Here is a 19,056-nt window from a genome sequence, read left to right as displayed (position 1 = left end):
ATTCTATGCTTTAACTTTCGACCAACTTGTGTCTTTAGAAATCAAGCGAGTTTTTTGTGGACAGCATATACTTGGATTATGGTTGTTTTTAAACTCCTTTCTGCCAATGTTTATCTTTTTATTGGAGAGCTTAATCCACTTACTTTTGCAAAACTTACTGATGAGGAAGAACTTAATTCTTTCTGTTTCCTGCTTGTTTTCTGTATGTCATATGCATTTTTTGCCCCTCATTTACTCCATGACCGACTTCTGTGCTTAGCCGATTTTCTTGTAGTGAACTCTTGATTCCCTTTTCATTTCTTTTTGCATATCGTCTATTGATATTTTCTTTGTGGTTATCAAGAAGATTACATTTACCATTCTAAAGTTAAAACAATATAATTTGAATTGAAACCAATTTCAATAGCACACAGAAACTCTGTTGCTCTACAGTTCCATTTCTCCTCTTTACATTATTGTTGTCAAAAAATACACCTTTATACTTTGTGAGCCCAATAACATGGGTTTATGATTATTTTATGCATTTGTTTTCTCAATCATGTAAGAAATAAAAAGTAGAGTTACAAGCCAGTAACACAATACTGGCTTTAGTGTTTGCCCATGTATTTATCTTTACTGGAGATTTCTATTTCTTTATACAGCTTCGAGTTGCTGTCTAATGTCCTTTCATTTCAACCTGAAGGTTCAATTGAGCATTTCTCCTAGGGCAGTGGTAGGAAGTTGTAAAACAACCGTCCTCAGCTTCTGTTCATCCGGGAATATGTTAATTTCTCCCTAAGTTTTGAAACCAGTTTGACCAAATATAGAATTCTTGGTGGACAGCTTTTCTCTTTTCAGCACTTTAATATGTCTGGCCTTTTGCTTCTGTGGTTTCAGATAGGAAATTAGCAATTAATCTTTTTGAGGATCCCTGTTTTGCAACAAATTTCCTTTTTCTTTCTCCTCTGGGAGAAAAGATTCTTTCTCTGTCTTTTGGCTTCTGAGAGTGTGATGATACTGTTTCTTGTTGTGGGGTTCTTTGAGTTTCTCTTTGTCCTGAAATCAGCCAAAGATTTCCAGTAACCAAACACATACTGAACCAGGGAAGAGGCAATTTGAAAATGGCAGGAAAGCTTTGTGGCATTTTTATTTTCCCTTGCCCCATCCACTGTTAGTGTAGTGATGGTCTTAAAGTGGTGGAGTCTTAATGCAATGACAGTCTTAAAATAGCAGCAGACCATTCCTAGTATGGGACCCTCAATCCTGCTTCCGGAGGGAGCAGAAGAGACCGTACTCTCAGATTATTATGTGTATCTGTTCTCACCTGTCTGGGAGCTACCTGAAGGACTGACACAAGATGCTTATCTCTGTCTTACCTAACTTGGAACACAGTCTGGAAAAGCAGCGGTCATTGCTCAAAAAAAGTGCAAGGTGAACTAACAAAGCACAGATGGCTGGGGCAGAAGACCGTGCATTGAAATACAATAGACCACATAAGATCCAGGAGCAAAAGTTGGGGGAGATTCTTTGGGAAATTAGAACATACAAAAAGTACACATGTGTCCAGAGAGATTAAGAAAGCCACATGCATACTCAAGATAAGAGGCATGTTCTGAAAACACCAGAGGAGTCTCTAAGCTTTTACCATGGGCTGAGCCCTGAACTCAATGCAGGTCAGCTAAATGTTGAAGAAGTGATCCAGCAATCTGCACAATGGGAAGAGGTGTGTGCCTTTGAGTGTGCATGTGGATGTGCTTGTGTATATTTGTTTTTGTTTGTTTTAGGTGCAGGAATTCAAGGAAATCTCTGTCAAAACATTAGCTAAGCATGAACGAAAGGAACAGAGACTTCAGTGCCTACATACGATAAGGAATTCAATCATTGCAAAAATAGTTTGGAAAGGTCTCTAAACAAACAGACTACTACAGACTTCAACAATCAAAAGCCCAGAAAACCCTGGGAAAGTGGGAGAATCTGATTTCCATAGACACCACATTATAATATTTGAAAGGCAAATTTTCAACCAAAAAAATCACAAGGTATACAAAGACATGGAAAGTATGGTCCATTGAAGAAAACTAATTGATGAAACCATCCCTAAGGAAGCCCAGACTTTTCTGCATTGCATATTCTTGCCTCCTTTGTCATAGATTCATTGACCATAAGTGCATGGGTTTCTTCCTGGGCTCTCTATTCTGTTCCAGTGATCAATGTTTTTGTGCCAGTACCATACTGTTTTGATTACTGTAGGTTTGTAGCACAGTCTGAAGCCAGGGAGCATGATTCCTCCAGTTGTGTTCTTCTTTCTCAAGACTGTTTTAGCTATTCAGGATCTTTTGTGTTTCCATACAAAGTTTAAAATTATTTGTTCTAGGTCTGTGGAAAATGCCCTTGATATTTTGATACAGACTGCATTGAATCCATAGATTTCCTTGGGTATGATGGTTATTTTAACAATATTAATTCTTCCAATCTGTGACCATGGTATATCTTTCCAGCTGTTAGTGTCATCTTTAATTTCTTTTATCAGTGTCGTATAGTTTCCTGGGTACAGGTCTTTTACCTCCTTAGCCAGGTTTATTCTTATGTATTTTATTCTTTTGCATGCAATTGTAAATGGGATTGTTTCCTTAATTTCTCTTTCTGATAGTTCACCGTTAGTGTATAGAAATACAGTAGATTTCTATATATTAATTTTGTATCCTGCAAATTTACCAAGTTCGTTTTTGAGCTCTAATAGTTTTTTGATGGTGTCTTTAGGATTTTTATGTATCATGCCATCTGCAAACAGTGACAGTTTTACTTTTTCCTTTTCATTTTGGAGTCCTTTAATTTATTTATTTATTTTTGTCTGATTCCTGTGGCTAGGACTTCCAAAGCTACGTTCAATAAAAGTGGTGGTGAAAAAAAAAAAAAAAGTGGTGAGAGTGGGCATCCTTGACTTGTTCCTGATCGTAGGGGAAATGCTTTCAGCTTTTCACCATTGAGTATGTTAGCTATGGGCTTATCATATATGGCCTTTATTATGTTGCGGTATGTTCCCTCTATGCCCACTTTCTGGAGAGTTTTTACCATGAATGGATATGGAATTTTTTTTCAAAAGCATTTTCTGCATCTATTGAGATGATCATATGGTTTTCAGTCTTCCATTTGTTACTGTGATGATAAGAGACCTAAGACAGCTACACAGGCTAAGTGACCTTTCCTTCCCTGAATGGGTAGGTATCCTTGTTCTACCTTCTAATTGAGTTAGTATCTAAGTAAAGAACTGCCAGGTGTCATTTAGTTCACACTACACTGCTGTGGCAATATAGAAATGAATTTGCCTAAATCATTTGGCTTTTCTAAATTATAGTAAATGAATATACTGAATGAATACTTCAACTTAAGGCAATGTTCTTAAAAACATATTAATGTAGGCACTTCAGCGAAGAATTGAAAACTAAACAAAAAATTCAGGTAAAGGTTGAAATAAAAGTACACTCAGTTGTATCCAGTTTCCTCTTGTAAATCTCTCTTTTTAATTTGTTTTTTATCTGTTTTGATTTTGGTGGTTTTTTTTTGGTTTTTTTGCGTTACATGGGCCTCTCGATGTTGTGGCCTCTCCTGTGGCAGAGCACAGGCTCCAGACGCACAGGCTCAGTGGCCATGGCTCACGGGTCCAGCCGCTCCATGGCATGTGGGATCTTCCTGGACCAGGACACAAACCCATGTCCTCTGCGTCGGCAGGCAGACTCGCAACCAGTGCACCACCAGGGAAGCCCTCTCTTTTTAATTTGAGTGGACAGTCAATTGAGAATATCTGACTTGGGGCTAAGGAAATCTAAGTCTTCTTGGCCACACTGTATTCTCTTATGTCATTTAATAAAGACACAAGTCGGGTTGCTGAAAAAATAGTGGGAAAAATGAATCCCTCACATCCAAAGGGCAGCTCTTGAAAATATGTGGATTGTTGTGGTTGTTTTGCTCTTCTGCCCTCAGAAGTTCTAATCTTAACCTTAGCCCCTCATGGAGAGAGACTTTTAAAACCAGTTCCCACATTACTCTTCATGTGACTGATGAAAAGAGAAACCCAACACTTTTCCTGTGCTTTCAACCAGTTATCTTCTTCAAAAATCTGTTTGGATTGTTTTCCCTTAATCTTGCCTGGCAAGGGACTTATGGGAAGGTTCGTATTGTTTGAAAGTTTGGTGCCAGTATCTGCAAAGAAAGAAGAAAGTAAAGAAGGAAAGATGTGTTTATCAAACACATCCCAATAGTGAAGGTGTGAAAGCACCTTTTGAAAAAGTTCACCTATCAGAGTTTAGCTGTATTATTACATTTTATTTCATTCATTGAAAATAAATAATTATCAATGAATCCTTGCTAGATTTTCTAGTTTCCCAAAGTTCCCTGTATTCACATTCTAAGAGGAAAAATGGTATTTTACTTCACTGCTCTCCACCTTATATTATTTATAATCACTCCTCATGACCTCTTCCTTCAAAGGAACGTGATCCTGAGAAGTGTCCTTTGTTTGTCTTTGTGGAATAAGTGATGGGGATTCATCCTGGAGACCTGTGAGATGTTTAAAATGTGGCATAATGAAACTAGGATAGAGAGTTCTGGAAAGATCTGGAAAGATGGCTGGTAGAGTGTGGCCAGACGTGGGAGAAGAGAGACGTACAGAGAGAGGGAGAGGAAATTTTTAGAGGGAGAAAATTAAACAAATAATTAAATAAGTTTTGTTGTGTGGTGTGGGATGCAAGCCTTTCTCTCCCCCTTTCCTTCACAATCTCTTTGTTAAAGACTGTGTTTTTCAGTAGTTTTGCTAAGATAGGATTTGCCGTTTTGTTTGGATACTGAGAATGGACCCATGGAAACAGTTACGTTTGGGTTATCTCTGACTATCTTTAATGAAGAACATAAATGTTGGCCACACTATCTATGCACATGCTATCACCATGCCTTTTTTGTTCTCTGTTCCTATAGCTGAGTCCTCTTCTTTCTTTAAGGTCAATCTCAAATCTCATCTGAAAGGTACATTTATTGATAGATTCAACCCATAATGAACTGTCCCTTCTTTGTCCTCCTTAGGCTCTGATTATTTATAAGAACTCATTTTTGAACTTAGAAACTGTCCAATATGATATATTACTTATTTCCTCAGCATATGTTATATCCTCAACACAGTTATAAGCTTTTGTGGGTCTGGGATCATACATTCTGTAATTTTTCTCAGTACTTAACACTTACTTTGATAAAAAGCGCATTCATTCATCTAAGCATCATTTATTGAGTGTTAATTAAATATCTCAACTCAGTAAATATTGTTTGAATGAATGCATACGTGAATGAGGGAGTCTGCAATAGGTAGCCTAATGGAACCGCCCAATGTGAAAAAAACAAAAACATAAACACAGAAGCAAGCCAAAAAGTGGACCAGGACTTTCTGTAAACTATCCTGCTTTTTGTTGGATGATGCCATGAAAATCAAGATGCTCCTGAAAGGTCTTAATAGCTGACCAAGAATAGGAAACAATTGAAATTCTCTCAGGCTTATTCAACCCTATCACTGGACACATTTATACCTCTCGGGAATGTTATTCAAATAAGAGATTAATAAAGCTTTGATAGATGAGTTGATAAACCTCTAAATATGTAAATCTTCGTTTCCTCCTAGGTTTTCTCTATTTTGGGTTTCCAAAAGATTTAAATAAACCACAGGATAATTAAAAATTAGACATTATCTTTCTTCCCTTCACATTTTTTGATGGTAAACACCTTTTTATTTTCTCCATAGTGCTGCCCAGTTTCCACCAGTACAGTTCTGAAGTGAATTTTGCTCTGGATGGTGGGATATATAAGATGTAAATGAATTGTTTGTATATGTTTTAGAATTCTTCAAAAGGGCCTGGCCATGGAAATGCATTGAATATTACTTAAATAACTCAAGTAACTTCCTCAGAATTATTATTCTATTCTGGTTAGGATACTATCTGCTCTGGTTTGTTAAAATTTCCCTTCAGAGTGGTTTTAATTTTCTTTCTGATAGGGTCCTAGGATTTATTGCCACAGCCATCCTGCATCTGTTTTTCTTTGAATTACTCTCCTTGCAGTTTCTGATCCATACAGGGCCCTACAGGTTAGTGACAAGCTGGCCATCACAACTCTGGGAAGGACAGGCCTACTTTTCAGAGGTGTTGATGTTTTCTGTACCTGAAGGGTTTAAAGAGATATCAGTCTTCCTCACCACCTCCCTTGGCCCTCTTAATGGACTAAGCAGTTCCTCATGAACTTTCTGTAGGATATCTGTACCAACTTCTCAATATTGTTCCTTCCTGAGTCTAAATTCCTGGCCTCAAGGTAATGTGAGATTTCTAGCTCCAGCCCCTATTTACATAAGGCCTATACTAAGGAACAGAACCCATAGACATCAGTCCGCTCTTATTTCTCTAGATTTAAGTTCTCTGTTACTTTCTGAAACATGCAGGTGTTCCTTTCTTTCTTTTAATCTCAGCTATGTGCTTTTCACTTTTTCAAAATTCACCCAGAGTTTACATGTGTCTCCAGTAGGAGTACATTGAATTGAGCTTAGTCTGCTATTCTACTGGCATATTAGAGATCCAAATAATTTGCTACTTAACTGGATTCAATTACCTGTATATTTCAGGCATCTGAAACTCACCATGTTCCCAATTTCCCTCCTTATTGTTAGTAATTTTCTTGGGAATCTGGATGACATTACATGGAATAAAGTTAGTGAGTGGCCCAGGAATGCCTGACAGTTTGTTTGTCAGAGTGGCCAGGGAAAGTGAAGCAAGGAAGAAAACCAAATGCAAAACAGAATCACATTATGATGGCTGAGTTTAGTCCCAAGATTCCATGCAGAGCTGTGTGTAGAGCTGGGTTGGGTTATAAATTATGCCAGAGCTCTAGGTGGGGCTGACACCATCTCGTGCCAAGCTCTCAGTTCTGGGCTAATGTCATCTCTGGTCCGCTGTATGGAGTGGAAACTTTGGAGAAATGGCCAATGTGTTCCACGGTGTAGGAAGAGGGAAACTGGGAACATGACTTTCTAAATTGTGGTTAGTAATTCTAAATTACTAACCACTGTAAATGTGCCTTGAACTGTGTTTTTTAATTTGACCAGTCAGATCAATGACTTTCCTCTTGAATGAAATGCTGCTATGTATATGAGCAGAAAAACAAAACTGGTGTAAGGAATAGATAGCTAGTGGGAAGCAGCCGCATAGCATGGGGAGATCAGCTGGGTGCTTTGTGACCACCTAGAGGGGTGGGATGGGGAGGGTGGGAGGGAGGGAGATGCAAGAGGGAAGAGATAAGGGGACATATGTATACGTATAACTGATTTACTTTGTTATAAAGCAGAAACTATCACACCATTGTAAAGCAATTATACTCCAATAAAGATGTTTAAAAAACTGGTAGAAAGAGATAGAGAGACCGGGAGTCTTATTTTCCCACCAATTAACTTTTCCTCTGACCATGCATGACCTTCCCTTTGAGTCTCCTCGACCTTGAGGATGATCGCAACCCCTTGGGTTGGGTGATGGCAACCCCATGTTCGCTAGAACCTCTGTAGTTAACTTTGATTTTTCCCACTCTGTCTATCCATCCCATGTGTGCAGTCAGACATTTGATCTTGGACTTTTACTGACAAAATATGCTTGAATATAAGCATTTCTTTTCACTCCCACTGCTACTGCTATTGTCACTGCCTTAACTAGGGCTTTATCTTTAAGTTCTTTATATAAATATATAAATGTCTATATATAAATAAAATATATAAGTAAATAAAATATAATATTATTTCTGATGGTTTTAAAGTTTTTTCTTGATAAAGACTTTTCCTGATAAAGATACACAGTATCTTATATAAATATTTTTGTATTATCTGTTCTTTTCTTAAAATTTTTGTCATATGATTCTATCTCTTGGTATGTCTAGAACTTTTTGATTGAAGGCTGTCTATTTTATTTGGCATTTTTTGTTTTTCTCAGTGGAAACGTTGTTTTGCTTCAAAATATTTTATTTTACCTGGAAGTAACAAATCTTCAAAGTATAATTTTTTTAATGCATTCAAATATCAATACTATAGGTGTCACAAAATCTAGAAAAATGACATTTAAAAATTAACTACTGGGCTTCCCTGGTGGCGCAGTGGTTGAGAGTCCGCCTGCCGATGCAGGGGACACGGGTTCCCAGTCTGGGAAGATCCCACAGGCTGCGGAGCGGCTGGGCCCGTGAGCCGTGGCCGCTGAGCCTGCGCATCTGGAGCCTGTGCTCTGCAACGGGAGAGGCCACAACAGTGAGAGGCCCGCGTACCGCACAAAACAAAAAAAAGTTAACTACTGCCAGATGTGTCTGTATAAAACTTCTCCCCACTCTTTTAGCTATAAATTCTTTTACTGCCTCCTCATATGACAATTTATGTATTTTAGAAATAAAATTTTAAGAAATAAACTTTGTAGTTTATAGACATAGATTACTTTTAACATGGTTGATTAGAATTTTCTTTTAGTTATTAATAGTTTAGAAAAGTTTATTTCAGCTTCACAATTTATTATTGATAATGTCACATTAATTTTCATTGTTAACTTTGAGAAAATCTCTATGGACTACTTCCTCATAAATATTTACTATTATAAATGCATTACTGATTTCAGTACTGCTATAGGTTTGTGCATTACAGGAATTCTGATAAAATACTCATTCACACCATTCCATTACACACATTACTGATGGAGTCTATTCTTTTATTTATTTAATTATTTATGGCTGTGTTGGATCTTGGTTGCTGTGTGCGGGCTTTCTCTAGTTGCAGTGAGTGGGGGCTAGTCTTTGTTGTGGTGCACAGGCTTCTCACTGAGGTGGCTTCTCTTGTTGAAGAGCACGCGCTCTAGGCATTCAGGCTTCAGTAATTGTGGCTCACAGGCTCAGTAGTTGTGGCTCACGGGCTCTAGAGCGCAGGCTCTGTAGTTGTGGCGCACGGGCTTAGTTGCTCCGCGGCATGTGGGATCTTCCCGGACCAGGGCTCGAACCCGTGTCCCCTGCATTGGCAGGCGACTTCTTAACCACTGTGCCACCAGGGAAGCCCCTGGAGTATATTCTTGACAGAAGAAAATTTCCGTTTTGACGGAGCATTGATGAGAACTGAATCTTTGACTTCTCTTTCACATGCCTAATGATTGAAATAATTTTCCACAGAAAAGCTTCTGGTTTTATACTTTTCAGTTCTTTTTTTTTTCTTCAAATGCACATGCTTTCAGAGCTGTGAAGTGCAAGACATGGCTGTACTGTAAGGTGGTTTTTGTCCTTATGCTTCTGTGTCTCGTGCTAGTTAAGTCAGTCGAGTAGTCAGTAAGAGTACTGGAAGTTATTCCTGTAATGGGATAGTATATAGTCAATGACATATGGTGGTGTCTGAAAATCACATAATAGCCTCACTTAAAACATCTCCTTAGCCAGATTTCAAAAAAGCCTGTGGCCATTCCAGTATGATCCAACGTAGCTGAATATGATAGAAGAAAGATTGGCAAAGAAAGAGACGCTGGTCTTACCTGATGGAAGTTAAAATATCTCACTTCTGACAATTTTGCAAAAACCTATAATTACATGAACTAATTTCTAGGGTTCTTCATAGGACCTAAAAAGCAACCCATAGAGTTGTGGAACAATAATAGAAGCTACTGTAATGAGAAGCCCATGCACCGCAACAAAGAGTAGCCCCCGCTCACCGCAACTAGAGAAAAGCCGCACGCAGCACTGAAGACCCAACGCAGACAAAATCAAAGTAAATAAATAGGGGCTTCCCTGGTGGCTCAGTGGTTGAGAGTCCGCCTGCCGACGCAGGGGACACGGGTTCATGCCCCGGTACGGGAAGATCCCACATGCCGCGGAGTGGCTGGGCCCATGAGCCATGGCCGCTGAGCCTGTGCGTCCGCAGCCTGTGCTCCGCAACGGGAGAGGCCACAGTGGTGAGAGGCCTGCGTACCACACACAAGAAAGTAAATAAATTTATTTTTAAAAAAGTAATACTCAGGTTTGAGGCATGAGAAATATGAGGAGAAATTAGCTAATGTTTTCACAAGTTTATAAATATCAAGCTCAGTCTCTAAGATTTTAGCATTATATACAATATCGGTTACTTATTACTGGTTTGGGAAGGCCAATTTAAAATTTTTGATCTTACTGTATTGAAATTCACGGCCCTAATGTTTTCCACATTGACTATATGAATGATGAAGAAAATTCAATCATCTATTTCATTTCCAACTGGACAGAAAACACAATTTTAAAAAGTGTTTGGACTACTACTGACTTTTGATTTCTTCTAAGGCAAGTGTATAGGTAATTTTTATTCCCTGAATAGGAGAAAATATGGTGGAAGAAGGCAGGGTTAAGAATTAAGATTTCAAGACCGTGAGAGGTAGATGGCTAACCAGAGTTCCTAAGGTTCGGTGCCTGTAACTGTTGCCGCTGCTTAAACCTGTCAAAGCAGTGGTATGGCTGCTGCCCTCGTATTTGCTCCCTCTAGAAACACTCTTGCCAGTAGTGGCGGCAGCGGGACTCAGTGATCCCCTTTTCTCTCTCCCTCCAGAAGCTCCAGATGGCGTCTTCCGTGGGCAACGTGGCCGACAGCACAGAGCCAAGGAAACTAACCTTCCAAGGGTTAGCTGAGTTGGCACATCGAGAATATCAGGCGGGAGATTTTGAGGCAGCTGAGAGATACTGCATGCAGCTCTGGAGACAAGAGCCAGACAATACTGATGTACTTTTATTACTTTCATCTATACACTTCCAGTGTCGAAGGCTGGACAGATCTGCCCACTTTAGTACTCTGGCAATCAAACAGAACCCTCTTCTGGCAGAAGCCTATTCGAATTTGGGGAATGTGTACAGAGAAGGAAGGCAGTTGCAGGAAGCAATTGAGCATTACCGGTATGCAGTGCATCTCAAGCCAGATTTCATCGATGGTTATATTAACCTGGCAGCCGCTTTGGTAGCAGCAGGTGACTTGGAAGGGGCAGCACAAGCTTACGTCTCTGCTCTTCAGTGCAATCCTGATTTGTACTGTGTTCTCAGTGACCTGGGGAACCTGCTCAAAGCCCTGGGTCGCTTGGAAGAAGCCAAGGCATGTTATCTGAAAGCAATTGAGACGCAACCGAACTTTGCAGTAACTTGGAGTAATCTTGGCTGTGTTTTCAATGCACAAGGGGAGATTTGGCTTGCAATTCATCACTTTGAAAAGGCTGTCACCCTTGACCCCCATTTTCTGGATGCTTATATCAATTTAGGAAATGTCTTCAAAGAGGCACGGATTTTTGACAGAGCTGTGGCAGCTTACCTTTTTGCTCTAAGCTTGAGCCCAAATCATGCAGGGGTACATGGCAACCTGGCTTATGCATACTATGAGCAAGGCCTGATAGATCTGGCAATAGACACCTACAGGCGAGCTATTGAATTGCAACCCCATTTCCCTGATGCTTACTGCAACCTAGCCAATGCTCTCAAAGAGAAGGGCAGTGGTGCCGAAGCAGAAGATTGTTATAATACAGCTCTCGGGCTGTGCCCCACCCATGCAGACTCTCTGAATAACCTAGCCAATATCAAAAGAGAACAGGGAAACATTGAAGAGGCACTTCGCTTGTATCATAAAGCCTTAGAAGTCTTCCCAGAGTTTGCTGTTGCCCATTCAAATTTAGCAAGTGTATTGAAGCAGCAGGGACAACTGCAGGAAGCTCTGATGCATTATCAGGAGGCTATTCGAATCAGTCCTACCTTTTCTGAGGCCTACTATAATATGGGAAACACTCTAATGGAGATGCAGGATGTCCAGGGAGCCTTGCAGTGTTATATTCGTGCCATTCAGATTAACCCTGCATTTGTGGATGCCCACAGCAATCTGGCTGCCATTCACAAGGATTCATGGAATATTCCAGAAGCAATTGCTTCTTATCGCACCGCTCTGAAGCTTCAACCTGATTTACCTGACGCTTATTGTAATTTGGCTCATTGCCTGCAGCTTGTCTGTGATTGGACAGACTATGATGAGCGAATGAAGAAGTTGGTCGGCATTGTGGCTGACCAGTTAGAGAAGAACAGGTTGCCTTCCGTGCAACCTCATCATAGTATGCTGTATCCTCTTTCTCATGGCTTCAGAAAGGCTATTGCTGAGAGGCATGGGAACGCCTGCTTGGATAATATAAATGTCCTTCACAAACCACCGTATGAACATCCAAAAGACTTGCGGCTCAGTGGTGGCCGACTGCGTGTAGGATACGTGAGTTCTGACTTTGGGAATCATCCTACTTCTCATCTTATGCAGTCTATTCCAGGCATGCACAACTCTGACAAATTTGAGGTATTCTGTTATGCCCTGAGCCCAGATGATGGCACAAACTTCCGAGTGAAGGTGATGTCAGAAGCCCATCATTTCATTGATCTTTCTCAGATTCCATGCGATGGAAAAGCAGCTGATCGCATCCATCAAGATGGTATACACATCCTTGTAAATATGAATGGTTATACCAGGGGTGCTCGAAATGAACTCTTTGCTCTCAGGCCAGCTCCTATTCAGGCAATGTGGCTGGGGTACCCTGGGACTAGTGGCGCGCTTTTCATGGATTATATCATCACTGATCAGGAAACTTCACCTGCTGAAGTTGCTGAGCAGTATTCTGAGAAACTGGCTTATATGCCCCGTACTTTCTTTATTGGTGATCACGCTAATATGTTCCCTCACCTGAAGAAAAAAGCGGTCATCGATTTTAAGTCCAATGGGCACATTTATGACAATCGGATTGTGCTGAATGGCATCGACCTCAAAGCATTTCTGGATAGTCTACCAGATGTGAAAGTAGTCAAGATGAAATGTCCTGGTGGAGAAGACAACACAGACAGCAGCAATACGGCTCTTAATATGCCTGTCATTTCTATGAATTCTGTTGCAGAAGCAGTTATTGACATGATTAACAGAGGACAAATTCAGATAAAAATTAATGGATTCAGTATTAGCAATGGACTGGCAACTCCCCAGATCAACAATAAGGCTGCCACTGGAGAGGAGGTTCCCCGTACCATTATTGTAACCACACGTTCTCAGTACGGGTTACCGGAAGATGCCATTGTGTACTGTAACTTTAATCAGTTATATAAAATTGACCCACCTACTTTGCAGATGTGGGCAAGTATTCTGAAGCGTGTTCCCAATAGTGTACTGTGGCTGTTGCGTTTTCCAGCAGTAGGAGAACCTAATATTCAACGGTACGCACAAAATATGGGCCTTCCTCAGAACCGTATCATCTTTTCACCTGTTGCTCCTAAAGAGGAACATGTTCGCAGAGGCCAGCTGGCTGATGTCTGCTTGGACACTCCACTCTGTAATGGACACACCACAGGGATGGATGTCCTTTGGGCAGGGACACCCATGGTGACTATGCCAGGAGAGACTCTCGCTTCCCGAGTTGCAGCTTCCCAGCTCACTTGTTTAGGCTGTCCTGAGCTTATTGCTAAAAATAGACAAGACTATGAAGACATAGCTGTGAAACTGGGAACTGACCTAGAATACCTGAAGAAAATTCGTGGCAAATTCTGGAAGCAGAGAATATCTAGCCCTCTGTTCAACACCAAACAATACACAATGGAACTAGAGCAGCTCTATCTACAGATGTGGGAGCATTATGCAGCTGGCAACAAACCTGATCACATGATGAAGCCTGTTGAAGTCACTGAGTCGGCCTAAGTAATGACTGTGTGCATGGGAGAATTACCCCTGTACGTCAGCCTCAACGTTCTGGGGGAAAGGGAACTACTTTTTACTTCTCTGTACAACTTTTTACTTCTCTGTGCAACACCCATGTTGCACATGGGTGACAGACAATGATAAGAAATAGCACAGCCAGCCTTGCTTCCTGCATGATCATGATAGGGAGAGACACAAGAGATGCGAAGCTGCTGTTCCACAAGGAGTCTCCAGAGAACTTTGCAGCAGCCAGCTGTTGCGTAAGTCTGGGAGGTCTCATCTCCCTTGGTCTTCCATGGGATGGATGGTAAGTGTGGAAGGGAGATAGAGATTGCCCAGCCGTTTGTGATTATCAGGGATTGATCGAGTCTTCTGAATTATTTTTTCTTATATTTTGGGTATTGGAGCTTTTAAAAATGTTTGGTTTCAGGTATTTTTCTTCATGTGAAGTGTATATGATTCTCTTGAGATAAGGTTTTAAGCTAAAATATTCCTTGTTTTAGTTTCTGAGCTCTACAGATAAATGGGGACTTTGCTGGTGTAGTCTTTTTATAGGTTTTATAAACCACTTGAGCCTAGATCAGTGATTTTAGTGTCTGACATAATGTTTGGAACTATCAGTGCTCTGTTGGTTTCTAGATGATGGCTTAAATTCTTTTTCTGGTCCGTTTCCTTCTTCCCTTCTCCCCACGTTAAAAATTGTCCTGTAACTTGGCTAACAAAAACACAAGTCTGATGCAAAACCTCCCAGAGTGTTTCTCTTAAACACAACGTCTGGTGCCAAGTGAAGAATCTTAGGAGTGATGATTAATTATGAAGGGCGCAGTGGTGGTACTGTCACCGATGATAATAATAATGGATTTGGGGCCTAGAGTTTTGACCTGTTTCACCAGTGTTTTACCGTTGACTGCCCCTCTATGCTGCCTCCAAAAGTGACAGTGTGTGGTAAGATTTTTACTTTCATTTCTAAAGTTTGTTTTTTTTAAGTGAGTCCTGTTCTTCCTTTGTCTTTCAGCAGAAATGAAATCCCAAGTAAGTATAAGTATTCAACTATTTGATCGGTAAGTTACAGTTATCTCCAGTACATTAAATAACTGTCACCAAAAAACATGTCATAGGTAAAAAGCTCTGAAGGACCAGCTCTGTATATGATAACCATGTTTCAGAAATTTTAGGGTATTATATATAATAACTTGTCTTCTGGACGTGGTCTTGAAGTCTTTATGGATTCAGCCTCAGTAGTAGCAAACTGCACTGCTACTTGGTTTGGAGTACAAATTAGACTTTAGCCCTCCTGGAGGTTGAGTTTTTGGTATTGAAAACCATAGGAATGAAATTATTGTATTTCAACAAAGATCGAGGGCTTGAGGCTTAAACAAGCCAACATATGAATATATGTTTTTGTCTTGCTGTACTGCACATATGCTGTCTGGTAACCGATACTTTTTCTGCTAGTAGTGCGCAAGATTATATCTTTTCAAGGCGCTGAGGCAGTGCACCTGTTCTGTAGTTGCAGCTGTTGCCTGAATGTATCCTAGCTGACAAATTATTGATTAATAAAAACTTGAATCTCTGAAAGATTTGTACTGTGAACCAAAATCTGAGCAAGGAGTCTCAAATGTAATTCTTAAACAGAATTACATGTTAATGAACCATTTAACAGTGTAAATCAAGGAACATCAGTTGTAGGGATTTCTTTTAATTTATTTTTTACCTGCTTGAAATATCAGTTAAAGGTTGCCAGCTTGGTTGCAGATGAACGGACGTTTGAAGTTCACCAAACTACTTAATGTGGAATAGGATAATAGGCTTCCAACGCCCTCAAGGCTGTGACCTTGCAGCCATTTTACACAGCACATCATCCTCCTATAGGGATGAACCTTTCCCCTGGCCCGAAAAGTAGCCGCTCTGGTTGAAGCTTTGCTTATTGTAACAGGGTTTTGTTTCCAGGTAACATGTCTGTGGTAGACTTAATTCTGCATAGAGATATAGATATTACTGGAAACTAATTGTTTTTTCTATTATACTCTGCTTTATCCAAAAAGTAAAACATTTAAATTGTGCTCCCGAAATTCAGATGTTCTCTTGCAATCTTTAAACAATACATGAATGATTTGCCCTTAAAAAAAAGAATTAAGCAGTTAAGCTGTTGGTCCCAAATCAGACAAATTATCCTTATACCTCCTGTCAATTTGGTTAACAGAGACTGTTATTTTATTAATCCTTATGATCCCGTGATTCTTTCATGTTTAAGGGCACAGCAGGTGAGAGAGTGGATTTGTTAAGCTGGGTGGGTTTATCCTTCTGTTATGTGTTCATTCAGTTTTATGTTCATCTACTTATTGTACACATACGGCAATAGAAGCTGCTAAAGCAATCATTGCTATTCTGCAAAACAACAAGGCACAGAAGCAGATGTCTTATTTCTGAGATTTCTCCTCCCAGGATTATGATGATTAAAGATCCTTTCCCCCCACTCCCTGGAGAGGACAAGGGGCTGCTCGCTGGAGGTTTCTTAATGACTTGGGGAAAGGCTCAGATATCCCCCCATTATGGTAATCCACCCCAGGGACAAACCACACAAGAATATTATGAATTTATTTTATTTTTCTATCCTTGCAAAGGTAATACTCAGCTCATTAGAAAATGAAAACTATACTGTCAAATTTCAGAATTACATGGATGAAGAAAATCACCAAAGCGGCATCATATCACGTGCGTTATAGTTGTACTGACTATTCTGACTATATTAACTATATTGTGTTAACAATATATTGTATCACTATATATTGCAAAGGCAAAATGCTGTAACTTATTTCAGAGAAAATACTTATGTTGGCAGACCCCAAATTGTACATTGTAGACGGGTCCTAGGAAAAGATTTAATTCATAGTGGACAAGATGTGAGCTTCTGTTTTCAGCCACGTGCTATTTCAAGAATTAAACATCATGAATAATACAGGATATAAGAGGAATAGTCTAAAGAAGGAAAAGCACATTTTGATTAGGAAAGAGAATTTAAGGCTTAAGTCTTTTTTTTAAGGAAAACTGCCTTTTTACTATGAGATAAGAAATTTGTTTCCTTCTTTTCTTCCTTGCTTTCTTCTTCTTCTTTTTTTTAACCTTTTTTAAAAATTTTTGGATATTTGACCTCTAATCTGAGATGACTGAAAATGCCTCCTCTGGGCGTCAACTTTTTGAAAGACCTTTTCCCCCTCCCTAAGGGCTATTTGCCTCTTGGAGGCATTGTCTACATTAGTCAGCAAGAGGCAAGCATTTGTCCTTGCACGAAATGCTGACATCTCCTGATAAGAGGGAAGCTGCAAAGTAGAAGAATTGAAGGTCAATATGTTGATATTGGTCTCAAGCGCATTGATGTACATTTGTGAATTGGGGAAGGGGAGTGAAGCTTGAGAGTGGGCCAGTGGGGAGGGGTAAATATTTTGTGATGCTGTCTACCTATGGGCTTAGAAAGTTTACAGCTGCATTAGGAGGACAAGCATTACCATTAGCATGAAAAGCAGGGCAGACCTCAGTTGCAAAAGCTTCTAGCCATACACATAGGGCAATACGTAAATGATACACCGTATTGCATTCACCCACTCACCCTCCCCTGTTCACGCTAATTGGAAATTTCAATCCATTTCAGAGAAGTACTACAACTATCAATCATTTTCCCTGGCACGAATCTTCCAGGAAGAAGAAAATGAAATACACCTAGCCACGGAGCTCACGCACTAGCCCATGTGTCTTAGATTTAATATCTGATCGCTAGCTGGCTTGAAGCCAAGAGGTGGTTCACAAAGTTGCTGCACATTAGAATCACCTGGGGGCCTCTGAGACCTCCCCGTGCCAGGCTCCTCCCTACACCTCCTGAATCCAAATCTCTGGGGCTGGGACCCAGACGCCAATGTTTTTCTTAAAAGCTCTTTAGGGAATTCAAATGAGCAGCAAAGCTTGAGAACCAGCCCAATGAGGGGAACAAACTGATTTCACACAGATAAAGTGGGGCAATTCATATGTTAAGAGAACGTGAATATGTGTGTGTATATATATATATATATATATATATATATATATATATATTTCTTTTTGTCTCCTAATTCTGTTTGTGTTTCAAATAGGCTTTTTTTTCTTCTGCAAAAAGCTTTATTGTTTCCATTTGGTCCAAGGCTTGGGAGAGGGCTCCAGGGCGGTTACAAAGCTGCCTCGCGGCTGCAGAGCGGGGCTTCAGGTGGAAGCTCTGACGCCAGAGGGGCTCCTCAGAGGCCGCTGGACTTCAGAGACTCCTGTTTGTGCTCGAGGGTGAGCCTTTCAAAGAGATGCTCGCCCAGCACAACCTGCAGACCAGCCAGCCTGCGGAGCTTGGTCAGGTAGGTGGTCGCCCATCTTCTTGATGAGTTTCACCTGCTCCTCCAGGAAGCGGCTCTCCAGGAAGTCACAGAGGTGGGAGTCCGCGCGGGCAGAGCCCAGGGCGCGCAGATCCCATAGTGCCTGGTTCAGGTTCTTCTCCCTAAGAATGGCGGCTTCCACAGCGTCCTGGGTTCTACCCCGCTCATGTTGAGAAGGCTTCCGCGCACCCTGGAAGAGGGCGCGGCCGCAGCACTGGTTTTGCATTTTCAAGAGGCGCTGGGCGCCCTCGCACTCCTCCTCAGCCAGTTGGCGCCAAATGTGGCCCACACTGTCCAGAGTCCCATTGCTGCTGTCGAAACAGAAGCTCAGAGAGAGGTAAGTGTCCACAGATGCAGGTTGCACAGGCGGTGGACGGCGGCCTCCACCTCGATGGAATAATTCTGAGGAAGCTGGGAACTTGTGGTTGATCAGTGACAAGGATTTAAGCTCACAAAACGGTGCTGGCCTGTCCTGGAGGCTGAGCATAGGTGAGTGGCTGATTCTAAAGGTTGCGACTGGAAGAAAGGTAGGAGGGTGGTCGGGGGCTGGAGCAAGGAGCGTCCCTGGGTCTGTTCATTGCAAACACCGTTGAAGCAAAAGACAGCTGTGCAGGACCGCCGAGCGCACTGCCTCAAATAGGCTTCGATATAAATGAACAAGAAGTCCAAGCAAGGACAAAACTTACCCTTCCCCCCACCAGAATAGCTGGCGATACTAGAATCTAGATCTGGGGAGGGATTCTTCCGTTACTTTCTTAACATTCCAAGCCAGTAGAGCAGTGGTTCTCAAAGTATGGTCCCCTTGTAAGCAAGCAGTACCCTATGGGGCCTTCCTAGGACAGACCCATCCCCCATCTCCTCTGCTGTAGTTCCTCTCTGAAGTACTCAGACAATAGTAGCTCAGGCATATTTCTTGGGTTTTCAGATGCTAAAAACCAC

At 41.0% G+C, this 19,056-nt stretch overlaps 1 long non-coding RNA gene and 1 pseudogene across 2 annotated transcripts in view; one reads left to right on the top strand and one right to left on the bottom strand.

Moving 5' to 3' along the window:
• The window catches only part of LOC136794078 (uncharacterized), a 120,637-nt gene that overhangs the window by 61,936 nt on the left and 39,645 nt on the right, over positions 1-19,056 (bottom strand). The gene's annotated exons all lie outside the window — the stretch shown is intronic.
• On the top strand, positions 10,592-14,774 carry LOC131755447 (UDP-N-acetylglucosamine--peptide N-acetylglucosaminyltransferase 110 kDa subunit pseudogene; annotated as a pseudogene).

Source organism: Kogia breviceps, chromosome 4, assembly GCF_026419965.1.
Source record: "Kogia breviceps isolate mKogBre1 chromosome 4, mKogBre1 haplotype 1, whole genome shotgun sequence".
In the NCBI taxonomy this organism is placed as follows: Eukaryota; Metazoa; Chordata; class Mammalia; order Artiodactyla; family Physeteridae; genus Kogia; species Kogia breviceps.
Note: the sequence above shows the minus strand (reverse complement) of the source record. Positions and strands in the feature narration are given on the sequence as shown.